This window comes from Octodon degus, unplaced genomic scaffold (assembly GCF_000260255.1).
Source record: "Octodon degus isolate 3935 unplaced genomic scaffold, OctDeg1.0 scaffold00006, whole genome shotgun sequence".
In the NCBI taxonomy this organism is placed as follows: Eukaryota; Metazoa; Chordata; class Mammalia; order Rodentia; family Octodontidae; genus Octodon; species Octodon degus.
Genome location: NW_004524582.1, coordinates 15,324,740 through 15,333,095, shown reverse-complemented (window position 1 = coordinate 15,333,095; position 8,356 = coordinate 15,324,740). Strand labels below are relative to the sequence as shown.

The 8,356-nt window shown below is 40.2% G+C and overlaps 1 pseudogene; it reads right to left on the bottom strand.

Moving 5' to 3' along the window:
- Positions 1-2,643: 2,643 nt before the first annotated feature.
- LOC101591430 lies at positions 2,644-3,522 on the bottom strand (annotated as a pseudogene).
- Between the last annotated feature and the right edge of the window lie 4,834 nt (positions 3,523-8,356).

Here is an 8,356-nt window from a genome sequence, read left to right as displayed (position 1 = left end):
CCAAAGAATCCCACCCAAGGGCCTGTATCTCACAGCAGTGTCCTGCACAAAACCAGCCAATGTGCTGGAGTCCACGCAATGTCTCATGCAGGGTTCTGCACCAGAAAGGCCCAGGGGCCAGTGGTGGAGTTAGAAAGCCTGTACACCCAGGGTGAAGGTTCTGTGCCAGAAAGCTGAGAGATCTGCCCTGGAGCCTGAAGTGAAGGTGAAGACCAGAGCCCTCCCCAAAGAGAACAGCAACTATCCCCAGTCACAATGAGGAACAGAGGTCCTCCTCTGATGAGACATCTGAGTTTGAATCAGGAAAACCAGCCACAGCAAACCTTTTGGAAATTAGCATCATGCAAGCCTCCATCCATCTTATCCTCCTTTTATGCCCTTTTGATAACACCCCTCAGGTAGACCCTTAGGTCTTCCATGTCCAGCACCACACTGATTCAGTTCACCTGGGTGCTCCCATTTAAGATGACTAATTAATCCACCACAATTACAACAGAAATGACAAATCAGTCACCACATGTACTACTCCACCCAGGAAGACTCAGCCTTCTATTTCATGCTTTCAAGGGACGCAAGCTACTTAGCAAATTTAAGGAATGGGGCTTTTTCCACTTTTTATTGCACATTTTTTTCTCACCCACTCGTTTGATCCAATCTGTTGCTTATGCACTCATTTCTTATTTATTCTACTGCTCTCTCTGTCCAGGTCTAATCCATGGGGCCAGGAAAGCAATCCTAATTGTCCTAAGTGCAGAGGTCCCTTTTATAGTCCAGGATTCAGGGTTCCTTTCTAGTAGCCTGATCAGTGGCAAGAAAGCGACATGAGCACGTCGCTGTATTAATTATGTCCTACAGTGCCTCCAAGCCAGATCAGTAGCAGAAGGCAAATGACAGCTTTACATGAAATCCATCTTCTGAACTCAAGATCAAGTAAGACCTTCACACTGCAGAACTCTTCTCTTTTCACTCGATGTGAGAAATCCCTTTTGAACTCCTCTCCAGACGTTCCCTTGGGTGGAATCCTGGGAGGTCACAGGTGGTTCTCCTTCCAGTGACTCTTCACTACCCTGGAAGGCATGCTTCTCATCATAATACTCATAATAAGCTGATATCTCTGAAAGCCAGGGCACTGGGGATGACAAGTGGAAGGAAGTTTTGGCCGAGCCCTTTAGCTCATTTTAGTCCTGTGCTTTCTGTTTTACTCCCATTCAAACAAGTCTCACATTTCACACGTGGCCCATTCTCTGTGTTTCCTTCTGTGACACCTAACATGAACATTTCCCCCAAACTTTCTACACTTACATCTTCTATGCTTTAACCATTGGTATAAAATATTAGCATTGCTCTGAGCAAGATTTCCCACTCCCACTCATCACTAAGAACTGGTGCCAGGAAGAAGTTGCTAGCTCCTCACCCTCTTTTCTTTTATAGTCTCTACTTGGAATTTTAATCCAGAAGATTGGAAAAAAGTGGGTTTGTCCCTGAGAAGCTTGTTTCATTTAGGAACTGATTCAACTTAGCTTCAGGGAAAATATAAAAGGAATGAATAAAATTAGAAAACAGGGACGACAACGAGGTAGGGTTATCGCTCAATGGTAGATCATTTGCCTGGTATTATGTAAGGCCTTGGGTTTGATCCCCATTACAGCCACCTTCCCCCAAAAAGAAAAAGACATTTACATGGCTGTTTCTCTGAACCTTCTTTCAGAACATAATTAGCATAAACCTTAATTCTTCTGGAAATCACTTCCAACAAACTAAAGAAATAAGTGCAAACACAAGTCCATTTAGGTAGCACACAATAGAACTAAAGAACAATTTAAGACCCAATTACCAGATGTTAGGCCTATTAAGAAATTGAGAAAGCCCTAGTCCCTTTTAACACTTGCCTATGGATGTCACCAACAAAGAAAAGTTTGTTCTTATGCCCATTTCCTCATTAAATAAATCAGACCACAGTCATAGGATCAAAACACAAGGATCAAAGCACCAAGGCTGAAGACAAGCTTTGACACCTACTATACAAATGACAGAGAGCAATTCAGCATTCCCTTATCCAACCATTACACATAACACTGCTGCCAATCCATCTTGACCCCAGCAATAATATCCCCCAACTCAACATTCCAATAGTGTACCCAGGGCAATACTGGGCTTAGCTTTCTGGGTCCTTTAATTTGCTATATATATGTACTCCATACTAAATGTGATTAATTGCAGAAAATAATATCTTCAAGAAACCTTTATAACTGGGGCAGACAAGATAGTTCAGCAGTCTAAAGCACCTGCTTAGGAAAGCTTAGGCAGGTACAGGGGCCCAAGGTTTGATCCCCGGCACCACATGCTGCACCAGCTCCACCCTCAGGGTGTGTCAAAAAGAGCTGGCCGGAAAAAAAAAAAAAAAAAAAAAGAAAAAAAAAAGAAACCTTCATAACAGATACCACATTCCCTATTAACAAGAAAAGGGATCAAGTTTAACAGGCCAAAATAGAAGAGAAGGAATCTGTCAAAACTTATATGAAAGGCACAAAACAACCCTGACCTCAAACTCCCGGTGCTGAAGGAGTCACCAGCAGAAACTCCTAGGTGTGCAAGCTGTAAATATCCAGAGTCAAGTGGGAAATAAGAAGGTCTCTTTCCCATTTAATCATCCTCTGAGCTCTCGGATCTTTCATCTGTAGCCACTTTCCAATTTGTGCGTTTGTTTGTCCTTCTCTGTACTGCATTGTTAGCTACAGTAGGAACATGGACTCTTTCCTCTCTTTTTCCTTTTGGTTTTTTTTTGGTGTCTCTTTGCTCATTTTCTTCAGAACTACTGGGTACTGAATTGTCTGACTGGGAAATGTGACTTTCTGCCCCTAAGAATAAAACTGGATTTGGGGGGACTTTTCTCTGGATTTTTTCTTGTGCTTATGTGGTTGTTTCCTCTTCTTGGTACTAGAAGCACCAGTTTCTTCTGAGAACTGAGGAATCTGTTGTGACATCTGTGGTTTCCTTCTTGCTTTTCTTCTGCTTCTTGGGTGATCTCTTCTTCTGCTTCTTTTTGTGAGACTTCTTATATTTAAGGGATTCATGGGTAGATGGTTTTATCTGAAATGCTTTCTTCCCATTGGTAATGTCCTGCTGATCACTACTGTCTTGTTTTGAATTCTTCAGGGTATAACTCCTTATAACCACTGTGTCCCCATCTGTCTGACATATTGGCTTTATAATCATATAACTTCTTGTTCCAGGATTTAGGCTTAAGAAAATCATCTTCCAGTGTCCCAGAAATTTCAGTCTTTGGCTGCCAATATTCTCTCTGACTTTGTTCATCAAATCCATCACCACACATCTGACCTGAACTGCTGGGCAGCTTTTTCCTTCTGTTTTCCTGATAAGGATCCTCCATCTGTTTCTCTATTTTCTTATTTTTCACACATCTTATTCTTCCTGGATCTTACTTTGAGTGTCTGTGTGTCAGATGACATTCCTAAGGAGGACCTTCCCCAGCAGAACCTGGGACACACTCCAATTATGCATTGCAGCCTCGCATGGTGGGGTGGGGGAGGAAGCGCTCTCCTCACTTGTTTTTTACCAAAACCCAGAAACCTTTCACCTCAGGATCCATGCTACTTACCTCTGGCCCTGTGCTCTGCTTCTCTTCTTCTCTACTGCCCACTTGGGTGACTTTGGAGCCAACGCTCTGATCATCATGTGTGGCTTGGCTTTGGCCAACAGCTTAGCCATGCTTTTGCCTGAAGCAACACCATGTACTTACCCAGATGACTATGTAAAGGACTGGGTTTGTAGGGATAATGTTGTAGTGGGAATGACAGGAAAAAAATGCTGTAAGAGTGACACAAGGATATGTAGATTTTTTAAAAAAATTTATTCATTTTAATGAGAAAAAAAGGTAAAATAGCAATGAAACAGTTTCAAAACAGGTTAGAAGGACAGTTACAATAATTAATAGATTGCAAAAAAATTAATACATTGCATATTGTTGTCTTCATAGTAGTTATTCAGAGCACAGGATGTAGCCATGATATCTTGTCCAAACAATATTAGTACAAAACTTTTTTTCTCATTAAACTAAGACAAAGTAGCTGTATATCTAAGGGATGTGTAGATTTTAAGCAAGTGACACCTGCACTTTGAAGCATCTGAGCCCATCTCCCACTGATCTCTTCCTGGGTCACATAGTTCCAGCCACATGGGTCTCACTACAGATACCATAATATGTCACCATGGCATGGCTTTTGTACTTATAACTCCTGTGATCTATACTGACTTTCATGCAAGTTTTGAATGGTCTGTGCCACAGCATATATTTTTAATGATTTAGTATGAATGTAGATGTTATATGAATAACACACATTGTTGAAGGTGGGTAATACATATACAAAAGGTCATTCTACTGTTTTCTCTACTTATATTAGTATTTAAATATTTTATAATGTAGAGTCTTAAAATATGAGCTATATAAGTACATATTATGGGATTTTATTGGTGTTTGAATTGAAAACAGGAATTGCCATGGTTAAGTATTATATCATCACAGGAGGGAAAGGAGTTTAAGGGATTGGAGGCTTTGCAGGACTCTGGAGCAGCTGCACAGCTTGAATGGTACTGAAGAGCTTGCACCAAGCCAGCTACAAAACAAACACTGACCTGAAAGTTCTTGAAAATTCTCAAATTCTGTGTCATTTTAATGGCTCAGAGGTCATAAATACCTGGAGCAAGGGTCCTGCTCCAAAGCCAGGCTGTTTGATTGAGGCTGTTCCGGGCAGTGCCCTCTCTTGCTGTCCTTGTATTTAGGCACCTCACAGGGGCCCCTGCTCCTTTGCCCTGGACACCCCTTCTGCTCCAACTTGCTTCTGTTCTTTGGTTCTTCTTTTATAAATGAACACCATGTACAACTTAATAAATCTGTAATTTAATTTTATAATTCTTTCTTCCCTAACACAATTTTTAAAAATTCATACTAATAAAGAAAGCCTTGGCTCACAAGTGGGGCCTGCAATCTTGCAAGTGAAATAAACATCTAGTAATTTCTAGGTCTGCTTGGAGCAACTTTTCTCAGAAACTCTTGTCATGCTTCCTACGCAAACCTATATTCTTCCGTGCATTAGCTGGGGAGCCTCGGAAGTATGAGGAAACAGAAGCCTTCACTGCTGCAGTGAGGATCACAAGTTCTCTGAGACCAGCCTTTTATGGAGAATGTACCTAAACATACCTGAAATGATCTCTCAGTGTTAACATGAGCACTTTTACAAGTTCTTAATCTTATTGGAGTTTAGTCCTTTTAGAGACTTCCGAGTAATTTCTTCTTGTATCTGTAAAGTTACCCCGGCCAGGTCCTAGCATGGTACAAAGGGAAGGTTTCAGTCAGAGCTGCACATGTTACTCCCTGAGCATGTGCATCTTCCTGTCCAGCTCACGCTAAGTATTCTCAGGCTCCTGGGCATGCTCACCGAGCGTCAAGCGCTCATCACTGCAGCCCTTTCTGATACAAGGTGGCTCCTACCTTCATTATTCTAGCTCCTTCCTTCCCTATCATCTCTAAGGTCTCAGAAGTTCAGAAAACTGTCACCACAATTAAGGACCCTTCTCTCTGAGAAACACAGCTGCCAAAGACAAACAGGGAAAAACAGCTAATTTAGTTTCTTCTCTTACCTTGGGTTACTGCTTCTGTCTTGTTACTGTCATCCTAGTCATTTGAGGATGAGGGTAAGGGATTTGGAAATTAGTCTCTACTGTTTTTTTTTAATCCAATATGAATTATTATCCCATGACACTGGTCCTGAGAGGGCTGCCACTGTCACCTGCATGATGAAGTGAAGACAGGCTCTCCTCACCTCTGAGTTACACCCTGCTCTCTGGGTGTAATCCTGGAAAGCTGGGATTCCTGATTCTTCATGAGAGTTTGATGGTCTTCTCTTCTTGGGTCACTCTTGTAGCCATTTTTAGAATTCTCAGACATGAAGCTTGAAGAAAATTTGAGTAAAGGACATTGTACTCTCAGGTCTACTTTCTCTCAGACTTTGCAGCATTATTCTTGAATCAAGATAGTATTTCTCATTTCTCTCTTCCCTTATCATAATTCTGCAGAGGGAATTTTGCATCTAATGGAAATACTCTATCAGGTCATTATGAATTCTAAGAGCACACATCTCTGACAAAATCTAAAACAGCTACCATACTTCCTTATGAGTGTCCATGCTATGGACTAAATGTTGGCACCCCCACCCCAGGGTGAAATCTAATCCTTACTATGATGGGTATCAGGAGGCAGGGCCTTTAGGAAGAGATTGGGTAATGAGGACAGAGTGCTCCCAATGCAGCTATTGCGCAGATTAAAAAAAGAAACATGAAATAAAAAGTAAAAAGAAGAAAACTTGCCACCACCTTCTCTGCTGTCTGCCAGCCTAGGTTGCAAAAAGGATGGTCACTTCCAGACCAGAAAGCAGTCATTCACCAAACACTGGACCTTCCAGCACCTTTATCTTGGACTTCCAGACTCCAGAATTCTGAGAAATTAATACGGTGGCTTACAGGACCTGAACTAACTCAGATATCCTATCTTTACAAGTGATGATCTCTTCTAAATTGCTCAGATAGAAGATGGAAGACTGTGGATCAGTGGATTAGTGAACCTTCTCATCACCAAGACATAGTACTTAGCACAGTTTAATGGAGGAGAAGTTTTATCTAGCTCACAGTCTTAGAAGACTCCATCCATGATCACCTAGTTCCAAGACAGGAACATCCCTGCAGAAGAGTGAGGTAGGGCCAAGATGTAATGCTTAGCTCATGGTGGCAGGAAATCAGAGCAAAAGAACACCATTGAGAAAGTAGCAGGAGACCAGATGTAGAACCTAGAATCCACCCGGGCACATGCAGAATTGTGCTTTACAAATCTTCATGGCAGATCCCAAGCCGATCAAGTCAGCCTAATTAATCTTTTTTTTTTTTTTTTTGGTGGAACAGGGGATTGAACTCAGGCCCTTGTGCTTACCAGCCAAGCACTTATTCTACTGAGCTGTCTCCCTGGCCAAGCCCAATTAATCTTAACCACTACAATTGGTGAGTTAATTCAACTACACAAGTTGTCCTCTGCCAATTTCTGTGCATCACTATAAAAAACAGAAAGCATTACTGGGATGTTACAGTATAAAACAGGAGGGATGTTTGAGGTTGAAAAAGGACCATAGAATGATTTTTCATGGGAATATAATATAACAATTATATATGAATATATCATTATGATTATGATAATTGTCATATTCTTATATATAAGGATATGTATAAAAGAACAAGATTATAAGAATATATTTTTACCTTTCTCACACAATTCCTTATTGTTATATTTATCATTCTCTGTCTTATTTCTGGAACTTCAAAAAATCAAAATAGATTATTTACTTATTAAAATTCTGGTTTTTTGCTGAACTATGACAGTGGACACACACACACAGTCAATCAAATATGTTTAATACTTGCTATAAAAAGAAAACAAGAATTAACTAGAAGAGTCATGCACATAGCATATGATTATTCCAATTTTTAATTCTAATTTCACATTAGAGATGTGAACCTAAATATACCAGGTGCCAGCCTACCTAGCCTAGATTCAGTCACCATTAACAATAAGAAAGAATTTTCAAACTCTCCACTTTTTGACATTTTCTATTATTAATCAGAAAAATATATCCTTAATCTATTTCTCAATGAGTACCTTCACTATGGTTTCAAAGTTAGTATAGAGAATTCTGCTTAAAATATTTCCTTTTTGGTGACTCATCCACATGGCTGACACTGACAAAGGTTCTACAATCTGAGGTACAGGATCTCAGGATAAATCCTGAGGGAATTTTACTGACCTTATCAGACCCAAAAGGTGCAACTTTTGTTGCATAGGTCCTGCTTTACCTTGGTCTTAACCATCCAGCAGAAAAGTATAAAAACAAAATATAAGAAGTAAAGTCATGCTGTTAGGTCGAGCTGTAGGGGACTCAGGTCAACAATTTCTGACATTGCCAGTCACGCGGAAGACCCGATACTATTATGGGCTACTGGACCCTTTTAGAATATTTTGCTGAGTTTACACACCTATAATATTCAAATAACGGAACTTAACAAAAAAAGGGATACAGATGAATGTCCATTTTGTATCTGTGTGTTCAAAGTGGTTAGGATAGATATATAGTTACATTCTCTTAATGAATAGAGGGATTTGTTGTAATAGTGTTTGTAAATAAGATATCATGTCGGCATCTTGTACAGCAATTAACCACTAGGAAGAATGTATGCAATGTGTTAATTATTGAAACTGTCCTACCAATTTGATTTGAAACTGTCTCATTGCTATTTA